Genomic DNA, 16,364 nt, shown 5'->3' on the forward strand with positions numbered 1-16,364 from the left:
CACAGACGGACACAATACAGAAGCCTGATGATGGCAGATGAGATTCTGCTGAAACGTTGCTACAACTTTAAAAGAACTACAATGACGTGGGAAAATACCCGAACCAAGCCGAACACCATACATGTAAGTACCGCTTGAAAACTTAAGAAAACATATATATATATATATATATATATATATATATATATATATATATATATATATATATATATATATATATATTGTGTGTGTGTGTGTGTGTGTGTGTGTGTGTGTGTGTGTGTGTGTGTGTATAACTATTTCTGACACAAACACCCATAACATATGAATTTGCTTAATGACTACCACATTCATTTAATGACCACCACACAAAAAAGACATAACGTTGAATCGGGACATGGAGATGCCTCAACTTATAACTGTCACGATTTACAACAGAAACTATTACGGTCCTAAGTCCTATCTGTAATGAACTAGCCAACCCATCAGAGTCGAACGTGTTAAATTTGATCGTGTCATTATATTTTTTGCCTTTGTGGAGCTGGGGTGGGCGTGGCCTCTGCAGGCTGTATCTGGCCTTTGGGCCACCAGTTTGACAGGCCTGCATTAGAGAGAAAATACTGGTTGTTTTTTCATTGTAATACCATTTCTGTTCCTGTGCTAACCTGATGCTGTACCCTCATGTCTATGTTATTGATAAGGTAACAACATTTCAAGGGCCTTGGTGGAGCAGTGGTTAGCTTGCAGCATTGCAGGCTAACTCTGCCCACAACCTGTTCGATCCCTTGATTCAGCCTTCCATCTTTCCAAGATCTGTAAAATGAGGACCCAGAATGTTGGAGGCAATGTGCAAAAGCACTATGGGGGTGGTATATACATCTAAAATGCTTTTGCTATTTCGTTAAAGAAAAGAGGAAGACTATCTAGCACCACCGTTTAATGTAAACTTTTTTTTTCTCTTTAAATCCCTTCTGCTAATCCATTGCTACAGCAGACTTTTGTCTGCCTTCTGGGCCCATTTACTCTGAAATAGACTGTCCTCTATTAAGAGAATCTTTGTTATTTGCTTAGATCGCCTTGGGGGAAATGTAATTGTTCCCCCTGTGTTATCACCACTTCTAAATGAATTTCAGCAGCTGTAGTAAATGGAAATGTAGGTTGCACACTCTATGGCGTCTTATTATTCATATGCACCCTCTCTCTTCAGCATGAAAAGCAGCATGTATCTCCATACTATTTGTTGTGAAATATGAGTAAAATTATATTCTGCTTGGGGGCTTCTTTTATGTGTCTGATTGGCAACTCTGGGAAGAAAAAGCTGGATTAGATAACCATTTGTCCTCATCCAGCATGGCTTTTGTTGTTGTTTTAAAATGATGCCCTCAAAAGCCACATATACAAAACTGATTTTTTTTTTTTACAAAAAAGAAAAGCCTTGTCTTTTTGAAATTAAAAATGTTTTGAATATATCTGGAGTTTTGTAAGTTGTGGGAGCTTTACTCGCATTTTTTTTTCCACACTATCAATCTTAATAGAGATGGAAGGGAACCCAGGGATCTTGCTCAAGCATGAGTCCCTATATCATTTCAGACAATTGTCTGTCTGGCCTCTTCTTAAAAACCTCCAGTGATGAAACACCTACAACTTCTGAAGGCAAACTGTTGCACTGGTTGATTATTCTCACTTTTAGGAAGTTTCTCCTTAATTCCAGGTTGCTTCTCTCCTTTATTAGTTTCCATCCATTGTTTCTTGTCCTGCCCTCTAGCGCTTTGGAAAATAAGTTGACTTTCTCGTATTTGTGGCAGCCTCTCAAATACTGGAATACTGCTATCATGTCACCCCTATCCTTCTTTTCTCTAGACTAACCAAACCCAATTCCTGCAACCATTTTGTATATGTTTTTGTCTCCAGGCCTTTAATCATCTTAGTTGCTCTTTGCACTTTTTCCAAAGTCTCAACATCTTTTTTTGTAATGCGGTGACCAAAACTGGATGCAGTATTTCAAATCTTACTAAGATCTTACTAAGGATTTATAAAGTGGTACTAATACTTCATGTGATTTTGATTCTAGACCTTTGTATTACGATTGTATGTCATAATACCTGTTTATTATATGTCATAAGTCACTAATAATAATAATTATATGTAATAAGCCACTAGTCATAACATCTTTTTTCATTCCAATTCTCATTACTATTACGATGAAATCCATCCTCTCTTTTCATTTAATTATATTGTATAGACAAAGAGGAAGCTCCAGTGGATTTGTTTCTGAGCCACATCCCAAGACTACATTCAAACTAACATGGGTCTTATTAAAATCAAAGAGTAAGGGGATTGCTTGGGTAATTGAAACATCAAAAATTTTCAAATGGGGAAAAGGGGGGATTTTGACTAAAAACAATGCGGCTTCTCAGGAGGTGCTGCTCATCTGTAGGAAAATAACTTCCTATAAATCGGGATTAACCGTTCCGAATTTTTCAAGGGCTCAAATGCCAGCATCCATAAAGCAAATAGCTCAGGTATTTACATTTAATCAAAGCTAGTCTGGTGGGGCTTCAATCCAACTCCACCAACTCAATTAATTTTTAGATCAATATATTCATTACCTTGGACTTAATTCAAAATGAGCTTTCTCCATACCCTCCCCCTACTCTCATTTATACACAAAACTGATAAAAAAGAATTGAATGGAATGATTATTGCACAATTACCATACGATTATCATTGATCCAACCAGCTGCATTTTGCCCAGTTGCCTTGGGTTTTCTAGGGTTTTAAGCAGTTGTCATCTCCAGCTATGGGTGCATGAATCTCAGTCAATTTCAATCCCCTCTCTGCATTTTATTTTGATATTATTTTATTTAAAGGGAAACAATTATTGTTTACATTTTGCAATTTTATGTCTAATGGTTGAATTATCTTCATAAAACATTTCCATCGCTATGGAATTCAGAAACGATGCAAAGCTTCTGGTTTGGTTTGATAAAGAGTAGAATAGAATAGAATAGAATAGAATAGAATAGAATAGAATAGAATAGAATAGAATAGAATAGAATAGTTGGAAGGGACCTTGGAGATCTTCTAGTCCAACCCACTGCTCAGGCAGGAAACCCTATAACATTTCAGACAAAGGGTGATCCAATCTCTTCTTAAAAACTTCCAGTGTTGGAGCATTCACAACTTCTGGAGGCAAGTTGTTCCACTGGTTAATTGTTCTGTCAGGAAATTTCTCCTTAGTTCTAGGTTGGTCCTCTCCTTGATTAGTTTCCACCCATTGCTTCTTGTCTTCCCCTCAGGTGCTTTGAAAAGTAGCTTGACTCCCTCTTCTTTGTGGCAACCCCTGAGGTATTGGAACACTACTATCATGTCACCATCTGTCAAGAAGAAATGTTTTGCTTTGAATTCATTAGTACTGTTAAAGCAGCTCACTTCAACCAAATCTCCAAGTACTGACTGAAATAATCTGTAGAGTCTGTAAACCTTGATGGATATTTGCTAATATGGGCTATTTCATAAAAACACTCAAACACAGACACAGATGCACATAGATACAAACACAACAGAAAACAATGTAAACAAAGAATATCTCTACTTCGCTTGTATTTATCTTGGGTTTTAATCATTAGCTATAATAATGGTGATTTTAAAACACATCTGAATGTTCTCCCACATTAAAATTCAAGGATGGGGAAATTGGATCTTTAAAATGTAGTTGAAATTTATTTCTCTTTGATTCTACCAAGCCTGGCCAATAATTAGAGATGGAAGGCCATATTGACTTGAATATGAAAATGAAACAGAATCCAGGATCAGAAAGGGTGATTCTGTGCAAATTGGAGCAGGCTAATTTATTAACAACTATCAGCAGCATAGATAGAGAAGATGCTGATTTCCTGTATCTGTAACATAGCTGAAAACTAATGCTGATTATGTTGTTTCATATGCAATCAGATTCATTAAAGCATTGTTTCCCCCCCCCACTCTATTTCTAGGTAGCTTCTTTTAATGTACAAAATGCAATTGTATTGCCTCTATGACACAGATGTCAAAGTCAATCGTGTCATGTATCAGAACATTTTTTGCCTTTGTGGAGCTGGGGTAGGTATGGGCTGCGTGTGACTCATCTGGCCCACGGGCTGCCAGTTTCACAGGCCTACTCTATGGTATTAGGTGGTTCTCTGTTCATCTCAAATAAAATGGAATACAGGCCTGTAGAAGACTATGTGCTTTATTTTATTTTCAGAAATGAGAAGTTTAAAAAGATTTTCTTATTCCTTCTTTCCACAAAGCATTTCAAAAGTCCCTAATGCGGCCCAACACAATTTGTGTCTGATAATTTACACATCTAGAAACTTTTGTACAATACAATTAGCATATGAGCTGGTGCAGAGTGGTATTAAAATCAGCCATAAAATCCTTATAAGCTTTGGTAGCCCTAATAGAGTTATGTCCCCCACGGATATTGTTATATAATATAATTGGCATGTAATATATTGGCTTTCATTGGGAAATCCCCTAGTGAAGAGACTGCTTAGCCTTTTTAATTGGAGAATTGAATTCCGAAATTCAAAGAAGGGAAATTGCAGTCCAGGTCATGATTAGCTGAAGAAATGTGAATCAAGTCAGTTTCAGAGGTGGTATTCAGTAGGTTCTGAGCAGTTCTGGAGAACTGGTAGCGGAAATTTTGAGTAGTTCAGAGAACCAGCAAATACCCACCTCTGACTGGAGATTTTACAGTATCCTTCCCCTGCCATGCCCACCAAGCCACGCCCACAGAACCAGTAGTAAAAAAATTTGAATCCCACCACTGGTCAGTTTGTATTGAAGTGAAAACAAACATATTTCTTTCCATCTCTATCAAATTCATCATTTTGGGATCTTCATGGCTTCATGGGCAAACAGTACTTCTGAACAATAGTAATAGCACTTAGAGTTATATACCACTTCATAGTGCTTTACAACACTTTCTAAGCAGTTTTACAGAGTCAGCATATTGCCCTCAACCATTTGGGTCCTCATTTTACCAACCTCGGAAGGATGGTCAACCTTGAGCCGGTGAGACTCGAACTGCTGGCAGTCAGAGAATTCACCTGCAATACTTCATTCTAAGTGTTGTGCCACCATGGTTCACAATGTGGTAATATGGGAAAATCACTCTTCAAATCATTTCTTGGATTGCTCAGTTTCCCTCTCTTCAAATGATGCTAAAAATTCATTTGACTTACAGGAGTTCTTGCAACAATAAATTGTTTTTGCAAACCATAATAGTGAAATATATTTTAGTAAAAAGTGTTTGAAAAGTCTCCCTTTCTTGCATTATGTATCCAAAGCATAGTATAGAAAGGTGGACATTATCTAAGACAGTGGTCCCCAACCTTTTTGGCTCCATGGACTGGCAGTGGCGGCAGTGTCAGTGGTGGTGAAATACTGTACAATCCAGTTCAGAAGAGTTTAATGAATCTTGAAGCTCCTGTGATTTTTGATAGAGGGGCATTTGTGTGTGCCTGTGTGTGTTTGTGTGTTTGTGTGTTTGTGTGTGCGCCAAAATATGCATTATTCATTTATTTTTATTAAACTTATATATGGCCCATCCAGTGGTGGGATTCAAATTTTTTTATTACCAGTTCTGTGGGCGTGGCTTGGTGGGTGTGGCAAGGGAAGGATATTGTAAAATCTCCAGTCAGGGGTAGTATTTGCCGGTTCTCCGAACTACTCAAAATTTCCGCTACCGGTTCTCCAGAACTGGTCGGAACCTGCTGAATACCACCTCTGGGCCCATCTAACCTAGAAGCAATTTTAGCTTGCTTACAATCAATAAAGCACCAATAGGACACATTAAAGCTATTAGTAGAAACATGAAGTTTGGTTTTAAGAGTGACAAAAATGGGGAGGAAAGGAGCAGGATGCAAACGGGGAGAAGGTAGGATCTTAACTTAGTCCATTAAGCACCTCCAGCATGATGCACCCCCATTGGGGTCCCAGTCTAGTTGGCAGGGCTAGGTCTTCAGATCCCTTGGGAGGTCAAAAGGTGTGATGTCTCCCTTGGACAACTTCTCTGACTCTTCCTTGGAGGCTGGCTCAAGGGAGAATGAGCTCATTCCTGGCATGTCAGGAACAGAGTTAATTACTGACCTTGAATGGCTAGCAGAATGAGAATTACAGGCTTTATCTGGGGACAGCTTTCAGGCGGGTGAAGAGGAGGGGGAGGAACTGCTTTCCATGGTGGATCTCAGAGCATGCAGGGCAGAGGAATGGAGGTCTACCAGATTGCTTGGGAGAAGGCCTCTCTTGATGGGCTGCATTGGGAAGCTATTTAGCATGGCAGAGAGGGAGGCATTGCCGGAAATGACATGTATGGGTTGTGGCCATGTGTTCGTTCATGTTTCCTGCTTGACTTTTGAGACTCTGAACTTCTACAACCAGTGAGCTAACATGGAAATACTCTCAAATTTTTGCCTGGGGGCTTTATGTTCTTTTTTTGGACTTACTTGTTTGAGCAGCTTGCTATTTGTTTTATGGACTAATTGGCCATTGCCTGGAGGATTCATCTGGGCTTGCTTGTGGCTGGCTTTGTTTGGGACAGTTCTCAATCCAGGTGAAGAGAATTGCTGGGGAATACCAATAAAACTCTCCATAAACCACACTGGTGTTTATGTATGAGTGAGTGGGGCAGCACAAAAGGGTGGCTTACATCGAATGTTCCAGAGGGTGGGAGCTTAGTGGTGCGCTTGGTGCAAACACAAAAGGGCTTTGATTTGATGCCATTCTCAAACTGAAATAGTATCCAGTCATTTTTGAAACAGACAAATATTGTTGTTGTTAGTTGTGAAGTCATGTCTGAACCACCATGACCCCATTGACAACATTCCTCCAGGCCTTCCTGTCCTCTACCATCTTCTGGAGTCCATTTAAGCTCATGCCTACTGCTTCAGTGACTCCATCCAGCCACCTCATTCTCTGCTGTCCCTGTTTTCTTTTGCCCTCAACCGTTCCCAGCATTAGGCTCCTCTCCAGTGAGTCCTTCCTTCTCATTAAGTGGCCAAAGTATTTGAGTTTCATCTTCAGGATCTGGCCTTCTAAAGAGCAGCCAGGGTTGATCTCCTCTAGGACTGACCGGTTGGATCGCCTTGAAGTCGCAGGAGTCTTCTCCAGCACCATAGTTCAAAGGCCTCAATTCTTTGGCACTCAGCCTTTCTTATGATCCAACTTTCACAGCCATACATTGCAACTGGGAAAACCATAGCCTTGACTATACGCGCTTTTGTTGGCAGGGTGATGTCTCTGCTTTTTAGTATGCTGTCTAGATTTGCCATAGCTTTCCTCCCCAGGAACAAGTGTCTTTTAATTTCTTGGCTACAGTCCCCTCTGCGGTGATCTTGAAGATTGTTAGAAAGATACATTAACTCAAAGCCTTTTGGACATTCAAGGGTCAAATCAAACACATACAAATACACACATTTCTCTTCCCCACCCCCTTTCTTCTTTACATCTATTTGCTGCTTCGTCTGATACTACTTTAAGTTTGTCTTTGTCTTGCTGTAAGTTTGTCTTTCTACTTCTGGTTCAGGTTTTTTGCTGACTCAACCCTGCGATCAGCACTGAAGGTGCTAATTTTTTAGGATTATTTTCCATAAAAGCTTTCTACAACCATTTATCTGCAAGGGCATTTATCCTTGTTCGCTTGAGACTCAGCTTACCGCGGTACTAAACCTGATACAGAAGAATAAGAGGGACACTACTTGATGCCTTTTGTTGATGACTTTGTGATTAGATTTGAAGATTATGCTTGTGAGAATGCAGAGCGAAAGGAGAATCTGTGTTGTGATAGGTGCTACTTTACCAAGAAGAATGATACATTGGGGGCAATCTAATATCTCCAGTTTCAGGAACAAGATCCAAGTGGAGATGCAATTGGAAGTTTTCAGCATTGGTTATGTCGACCCTGAAGATGACGTATGTATAGCTATATTTTATTGTAGCCTTTGTCTATTCTTTTCTTAGCTTTCTTTAGCTTTTTGCAAAGGAATTTATCAGTGGCTAAGACGATGAGCTTGTTGAGCAGAAAGGTCGGCAGTTTGGCAATTCGAATCCCTAGCACTGTGTAACGGAGTGAGCTCCCATTACTTGTCCCAGCTTTTGCCAACCTAGCAGTTTGAAAGCATGTAAAAATGCAAGTAGAAAAATAGGGACCACTTACCTTTTAAAGGAATTTAAGGGTACTTCAGGCTGGCCACATTCTAGCTGTTGAAAGTGGGGTTATAGAAATAAGGGGGGGAATGTTATGTCTAGTTGGCATTCCTTTCCTGTGGGAACAGAGAAGGTGCATGCAGCTGGAGGAAGGTGGAGTTTGGAGCAGGGGTAGGATCCTACCAGTTCGCACCTATTCTCTAGAACCGGTTGTTAATATTCTAAGCAGTTCGGAGAACCGGTTGTTAGAAGAAATTACTGGCCTAATCCTGTAAGGAAGGCAGGAAGGAAACATTCTGGTGTTGCTTACAGAAACTGCCTCTCCGTTAACCTTTATTACATTCTTGGCAGGACTAGACTTCCTGTCTCAGGAACTTCTCTGGAGTTTTTTTTCCCTCCTTTGCTGGTACTTTGCTTGTGTGGAGTGACCATTCAAAGTTACAATGGCACTGAAAAAAGTGACTTATGACCATTTTTCACACTTACAACTGTTGCAGCATCCCCACAGTCATGAGAGGCCAGGCGAGGAGATGCGTGCCTTGATGTGAGTGATATTGAGTTGGCCACGCCCAGCCAATAACATCACCACCAAGCCACGCCCACCAACTAAGCTACGCCCACAGAACTGGTTGTTAAAAAATTTGAATCCCACCCCTGGTTTGGAGTCATTGGACTGATGGACTGAGAAATGGTTGAAGATTGTGACTCTGCGGGGAAGTTTCAAACTTTTTACTGGGTGTAATTCCGGAGTCTGGCCAGAGTCAGAATTACACTAAGACCGTGCCAATTTGATATGCTCCTAATAAATAGAATTTAAAGAAAAATTGATGCATTGGATTTTTATTCTGTGAATATATTACTTGGAGCCTTGACATGGTAGAAGTTTCAGTGCCTTTTGGTGGAGCTACTTAGCCTTTGGAAAGTCTGCGCCATCTAAGTAGCAAGGTTATAATGATTATTTTTCTCACTTGTAGGGCTTATGGACTTTAAAGCCTGCATTAGCTTCCTGCATAGACCTGTTCCCCATTTGTTTGCCTCAGCTCCTTCTGCTCTACTAACCCACAACCCTAAATGCAACCTCCAGAGCTACTAATTCTGGAACCAGGCAGATTAGCCATTAAAATGTCAAGGGGTTTAGATAAAGAGATGAGTAAAATTCATCTTTGAAATAATGACTGTCCCATGTGGGAATCCTTCAGGAAGTGTTAGCCAACCAAGACTCTTAAGCTGATGTGTCCAGGGGAAAGGATTTTGTTGCCTTGCATATACAGATATTTGGCACCAAATGAACCAATAAATACAACATTTATACTTCATGGTAACCAAAATGTTAGAGATAGAATATGCTTTTAAAGTGAAAGTTGAAGTTTTATGAAGGTGACTAGAAATGCAATGGGAAAATTTGGAGGGAAGTTATGAAATGAAAATGATGTCACAGTTCCCAAGATGTTCTTGACCGGTGGTAGGATCCAAACATTTTTACTATCGGTTCTGTGGGCATGGCCTGGTGGGCGTGGCAGGGGAAGGATTCCAAATGCATAGTTTCTCATATTCTAATGTTTTCAAAAATTTAAAAAAACATGAAAAGAATAAACATAGATTGGTACATTTAGTAATTTTTGGTCATCAAATAAAAAGAATTTGAAAAGAATCCTGTAATTCAACAATTGGTTTATACAATTTTAATCAAATATTTGGGGACAGATGAATAACTGAGAAATTGAAATATCTAATGATTTTATTAGTTGTTTTATTTGCTTCCAGCCTTCTTTTAAATATGACATTTTGCCTTTGCTTTATTTCCAAAAAGAAGTTTATTTGGCATTGGACATTTTCACATGAAGCATGCAAATATATCCGAATTTGGCTTGTTGTTGTTCCTGTTGTTCAATGCATCTCTCAGCAAAACCATATCATAATGGAAAAGAGAATAAGGCATCAGCCAAGAAACTCTGGCTTAAAGTTACCTTTTACTATAGTTCTTAGTAATTTTTCTCCAGTGCTAAAAAAAGAGGGGATGAAAATAACACATGTAGGGCTATTGTGAAGATTCCTACGATGTTTATGAAGCACTTTATGTTCCTCCTGTGCAAAGGTGTTTTTTTTTTTTTTTGAGATTTACGGTGTAATAGAAAACCATGGGCATTCTCTTAAGAGGAAAAACTAACACATTTATTCCCATGTCCTTTGAACAGCTACTTCTAATTTCTAAGTGTTGGGAGCATTCAGCAGAGAATATTTTCATAATGCCACTGAATTTAACAGAAGCCGATTGAAGGTTAGGATTGTAAAGAGCAATTACAGTATTTGGGTTTGGCTAGTCTAGAGACAAGAAGGACGGGGGGCAGGACATAATAGCAGTATTCCAGTATTTGAGGGGCTGCCACAAAGAAGAGGGGGTCAAGTTATTTCCCCAAACACTAGAGGGCAGGACAAGAGACAATAGATGTTTCAGTCAAGGAGAGAAGCAACCTGGAATTCAGGAGACTCGTTCTAACAGTGAGAACAATTAACCGGAGGAACAGCTTGCTTTCAGAAATCGTAGGTGCTTCATCACTGGAGGTTTTTAAGAAATATATTGGACAGCCCCCTGTCTGAAATGATACAGATACAGATTAACAGAGTGGGAAGGGAGCTTGTAGGTCATTCTAGTCCAACCACCCATCAAAGCAGACCCAACACCATTTCCGACAGATGGCAGTCCAGTCTTTTCTTGAAAGCTTCCAGTGATGAAGCTCCCACAAGTTCTGAAGGAAACTTCTGTTCCATTGGTTGATTGCTCTCACAGTCAGAAAATTTCTCCTGATTTCCAGGTTGAATCTCTCCTTGATCAGTTTCCATCCATTATTCCGTGTCTTCGGGTGCTTTGAAAAATAGCTTCAGCCCCTCCTCTCTGTGGCAGACCCTCAAATATTAGAACACTGCTATCATGTCTCCCCTGGTCCTTCTCTTCCCTAGACTGGTATAGTCTAGGGTCTCCTGTTTAAGCAGGGGGTTGGACTAGAAGACATTCTATTTATTTTTATTTATTTATTTATTTATTTATTTTTGTCAGTTGCTTACAAGATAATAGGTATAAGTAAAAACATAGTTATGAATACAAGGATACATATAAGAAAAATAAAAAAAAATAAAAGAAACAATAAAAGAATTCAACCTTCCTTTCAGCTCTATTCTTTGATTGACTATTACTATGGTTTGTCAGTCAGCCAGATGTTTAGCCTGGATTTAGCTATTATTATCATTGTTACAGTTTGTCAGACAGTCTGCCAGATGTTTAGATTATTTGCCATTTTTATCAACTCCTTATTTCCCCCCCTGCCATATGCTCCCTCTCAAATGATTGCCAGGAAAAAATAAAATGGACTAGGTGGGTCTGAACTTGCCTGAAAAATGATTTTGTTGTGATAGGTTGCATTTCTATTGGTGTGCATTTTATTTCAATCTACTTTGCAACTATTATCTCTCATCATGGAAACCTCACATATGGTTATGACTAATAGCTGTGGATGGATGGGCCTTTGGTAAATAGTTATGAAGACTAAAAAGCCATCCATGTCTTTAAAGGGAAGGTAGAGTCAGCCATGGTTTGGAGAGTAAGGCTATCAATTGCCGGTAGACATAATGATTATGTAGTATGTACAGTATGAGTCTTATTACGAGTCATGCTGAATGGGCTTTTCATTAGCATCTTGTCTACCTTCACTCTGTCAGAAGATTTATGAGCCTGTTATGATTGTTCTGGTTGCAGGAATTTCCATATCTATATACTATTAAAACTCTCCTGTCTCCCTCTGTGTCTGTTTCTAACCTTCAATTGGGTGAAATGATGCATCACAGAGCAACAGTTTTCGAATCAAGGTACCTCACACAAGGAAACTTAAAGAATGCATCTCATACTTTACTCCTGTGTAATTGAAGTATCAGTTCAAGGATCTTCACAACAGTTTTATTCACAAAGTTGTGCTGCTGCAGCATTGCTCGCATTAGCCACAGTCATATGATCATGATTGTTGACTACACTTTCCAGAAATCTCTATGTTGCCTGGTACAAAAGAAAATGGGAGGGGTGTATTTCCACCTTCTTTCCTGCCTTCTTCTGACCCCTGCACTCCATTGTTGGTGGCAAGGTTGATGGGCAAGTGATAATGGGGGTTTTTTGGGACCACCCTCAAAATTTCAAATGTCTTTAACGGTGATGGAAGGCAAAGGAAGGATCAGAGAACAAATCAGATACCTGTTAGGGCTAGTAGGACTGGCTTGGGAGATATTATTAGTTGGTGAGTGAGTTCTCCTCATGCTTGGAGGGTGGAATCCCTGAGATGGAGAATGGGAATGCATTTTTCCTCATGGTCCATGACTCCCCTTGTTCACTCTGACCCTAGAAAAGTGGCAAACAGTTCCACAGGTCAGCCAAGGAAGACGTGTAGAAGAAAGAGAAGGCTTCAGTAGGGTTTTGCTAAGCGTTTTGGGGGGAGGCAAAATAATACCAGCCCTACATGGGTCATAGGTTGTCTAGTTTCAATATATTTAGTTTTGACTGTTGTTATTTGCTACTTTTAGTTGCGTCCGCCTTGAACTACATGTCAATATAAGGAGCAAAAAAATCAATAATCAATTTGTTTGCTACAATGGAAAGGAACAATAAAGATTAACTTAACAGGCCATCCTATGAAATAGGCTCTTCATATATTGCAGAAATGAATATATACTTTTTCTATTCCTCTTATCCTGTCACCCACCTGTTTTTGTATTAAGCAAGTTTGTTGATGCTGTACCAGAAATCAGGTGTCCCGGCCCCTTTGGAGCCCGGGTCCAAGGAGGAGAAGGAGGAGATGTAGGCAGGGCCAATGGAGAGGGATGGCGCAGTCCCTGTGGCCCAGAAGGAATGACCTGGGGAGGAGGACAAGGGAAGAGTAGGCAGGGAGGAAGAAAAGGTGCAAGATGATCGAGCAAGGGGGGAGAGCACCCCATCCCTCCTCAGAAGGCTCACCTGGGGAATAATATTTAGGGAGACGCCATGAGGAGGGGCTTTTGCCAGGAACAAGTGTTTGTTTTTGGATTACACTCCCCAGGCTTTGACTCAGACCTTTTCCCTTGCTTTTGCCTTGCTTCAAGGACTGCTTTGCCTTGCTTTGGGGACTGTTCTTGTCTTGTCCTAGCCTTGCTTGGATGTTTGCCTTGTGGCCCAGCTAGGTAATCTTTGAACTGTGGTTTGGGGCAGGGGTCGCCAACCTTTTGGACCTCAGGGACCACCAAACTCATAATCTTAGATCCCAGGGACCATTAACTGGTTCTGTGGGTGTGGCCTAATTTGGGGGTGTGGCTTGGTGGTCATGTGACTGGCTGGGCCTGGCTTGTATGTAAATATTATAAATATTTATGTAAATATTGATTTTTTTTATTTAAAAAAAGAGCAACTTTTACCCCAAATCAGGCAAAGCAGGTAGGCAGATTGAGTTGCTCACAGAATCACAGATTCATTCAGAGATCTATCTATTTGCCATTGGCTAGCTCAGTCTGTCACATAAAATTTGCTTGCAAGCAAACTCACAAAATTAACTTACAACACACCATGTATGTAAATATTGAATTTTTATAAAAAGAGCAACTTTTCCAAAACAGGAAAATACAGGCAAAGAAGGCAGATTGAGTTGCTCACTCATCTTCAGAATCAAATGCTTGCAAGCAAACCTTCAGTCTAGGGAGTTCGCGTGCTAAAAGCAGAACCAAAGATCTAAAGACTAGCTCAAGAAATCAACCATTTCCTGCTAATCTAAATCTCCCAGCACAGAGAACAGATGATGGTCTAGGCAAGTTGGGGAGTTTCGGTTGTCGGCCGCGGCGGTAGGGATTCGCGAAGCTGCGCGATCCTGCCGCGCTCGTTTGGAGCTCGAATTTTTGCTTGCCGTGAGTCTGCACTGAATTTGCTTGCAAGCAAACCTTCAGTCCTAAGAGAGGTTCGTCTGTGCTAAAAGCAGAACCAAAGATCTAAAGACTAGCTGGAAAGCAAGAAATCCAATCATTTCCTGCTTCCTAACTAATCTAAATCTCCCAGCACAGAGAACAGATGATGGTCGGAAAAAGGAAAAATAGAAATTTAGTAGGCAAGTTTACCAGGTAAGGAGTGAGTGGGCGGGGAGGTTCTTGTGGGCCATGTGGGCGGCACAGCCTTGTGTTTCTGCACAGCCTGGATTAATTGCTTTGGGTGGGGGGCTCTTGGGGTGAGATTTCTCTGTGGCCCACCAAAAATTTTCTCACGGCCCACCAGTGGGCTGTGGGCCTCCAGTGGGCGACCTCTGGTTTGTGGGGTTGTGGTTGGAGCCTTACTGGTCAGGGGAGAGTCATTTGTTTAACCGTTCCCAAGAGAAATAAAGACCTCTCTGGAGGCTTGCCTAACCGTGACCACCTGGGTCATAACACCATGAAACTGATTTCTAGCAGCACACAAAACCACGTCCCCTCCAGTCCATGAAAAACATTTATCTATGGAACCGGTCCCCAGTGCCCAAAAGGTTGGGGGCCTCTGATGTACCCTATTCCTCTGAAAATACAACTTACTCAGAAAATAAGCCCTAGCTTGATTTTTACACGTGCACCCAATATAAGCCCTGCCCCCCAAATAAGACCCAATTAAGACCCCACCCATTCCAGGGTGCATGGGTAAAAATTAAGCTAGAGTGAGGATGAGAGGTACAGCTGCCCTACTACTTACTTTTGGATGATTGCAGCCAGGACTTGCATACTTCAGCCCATTTCTTTTGTTGCAGCTGGCAAGGCTTTCCTGAAGGCCTCTGTAGCCAATGACAGAGCTCTGGATCGATCCAGAGCTCTGTTATTGCCTGAAGAGGCCTTTCCTGAAGGCCTCTATAGCCAATAACAGAGCTCCAGATCAGCTACTGAGGCCTTCAGGAAAGCCTTGCTGGCCTTGCTAGATGAAGAAGTTCCTGCTAGACGAAGAAGTCACATTTGTTAAATGAATCACTGCAGTTGTTAAGTTAGTAACATGGTTGTTAAGTGAATCTGGCTCTAATAATAAAAAAGAGGCCTCTAATAGCAAAAAAGAGGCCGAGGTGAACATGCGCAAGTGAGGTGAGTCAGTGGATGAAACTCCCCGCTGAAAAAAAGACCTGGTGCCTTTTTTGGTGACAAAAAAAATATAAGACAGTGTCTTATTTTTGGGGAGACATGGGTATATGTTAGGGATAGTCCTCAACTTATGATCACAATTAAGCCTAAAATTTCTATTGCTATAAGCTACGCATTTGTTAAGTGAGTTTTGCCCCATTTTATGACTTTTCTTGCCACATTTGTTAAATGAATCTCTTCAGTTGTTAAGTTAGTAACATGGTTGATAAGCGAATCTGGCTTCCCTATTGACTTTGCTTGCAAAAGGTCACCTCAGGACACTGCAATCATCATAAATATGAGTCAGTTGCCAAGCATCTGAATTTTGATCACATGTTCATGGGGGATGCTGCACTAGTTGTGTGAAAAACAGTCATTAGTCACTTTTTTCAGTATTGTTGTAACTGGAACGGTCACTTAACAAACCATTGTAAGTCAAGGGCTACTTGTAATTGAGACCAGTCACATAGTGCATCAAATAGCCCCTGTCATGCTCCAGCATATAACTTTTATATACTGTTATTGCTCTCTAGCCCCATCTAGTGGCCGGAGGGACAAATATGCCTCAACATATGACCTTTATATGCTATTGTTGCTCTATCCCCATCTAGTGGCTGGAGAGACAAATACCAAGTATATTGTTTGAAGTTGATTCACCCTTTTACCCATCAGCCTGCACTCTCAAAACAAGTGCATGCTGGGAAGCCAGACTCCATTTCCTTTAGCATTTGGAGAAGGCAGAAGCACAAAGAAGAATCCATCTTAATCTGTGGCACATGGTCATCCAAGGACCAACCCACACAGAGCATTGCTGGTGAGATTTAAATTGCTTGTATTTATTAATTGTTATGTTCAGCAGGAACTTAATACTGTCTATCTTGTATTTGGTTCTCATTGTATGTATCCCTATTTTCCCCAGTTTCACCATATCCTGTTCTTTCAATAAAGCATTCAGATCTACGCACAGTGTCTGTTTTATTGGAGGATAGGTGGGTTTAGATGCATGTCGAGCTGCACACAGACTAATGTGTAATGAGGACAGAAGAGCCCCCTCCAACTGATTTGAC

The 16,364-nt window shown here is 40.6% G+C and overlaps 1 long non-coding RNA gene across 4 annotated transcripts; it reads right to left on the bottom strand.

Annotated features, from left to right (window-relative positions):
- Positions 1-3,009: 3,009 nt before the first annotated feature.
- On the bottom strand, positions 3,010-14,939 carry LOC148130371 (uncharacterized). 4 transcript variants are annotated; one of them, XR_015749964.1, is made up of 5 exons: positions 14,885-14,939; positions 12,948-13,062; positions 12,407-12,550; positions 8,180-8,285; positions 3,010-3,356 (listed from the first exon to the last, which is right to left on the bottom strand). It is a non-coding gene; the product is annotated as an uncharacterized LOC148130371 (long non-coding RNA). The 4 variants fall into 4 exon arrangements; XR_015749961.1 differs by having other exon boundaries at positions 12,912-13,062; XR_015749963.1 differs by lacking the exon at positions 12,407-12,550 and having other exon boundaries at positions 12,912-13,062.
- Positions 14,940-16,364: the final 1,425 nt, after the last annotated feature.

This window comes from Notechis scutatus, chromosome 5 (assembly GCF_049901735.1).
Source record: "Notechis scutatus isolate UNSWTSFEM ecotype Mainland chromosome 5, rNotScu1.2, whole genome shotgun sequence".
NCBI lineage: Eukaryota > Metazoa > Chordata > Lepidosauria > Squamata > Elapidae > Notechis > Notechis scutatus.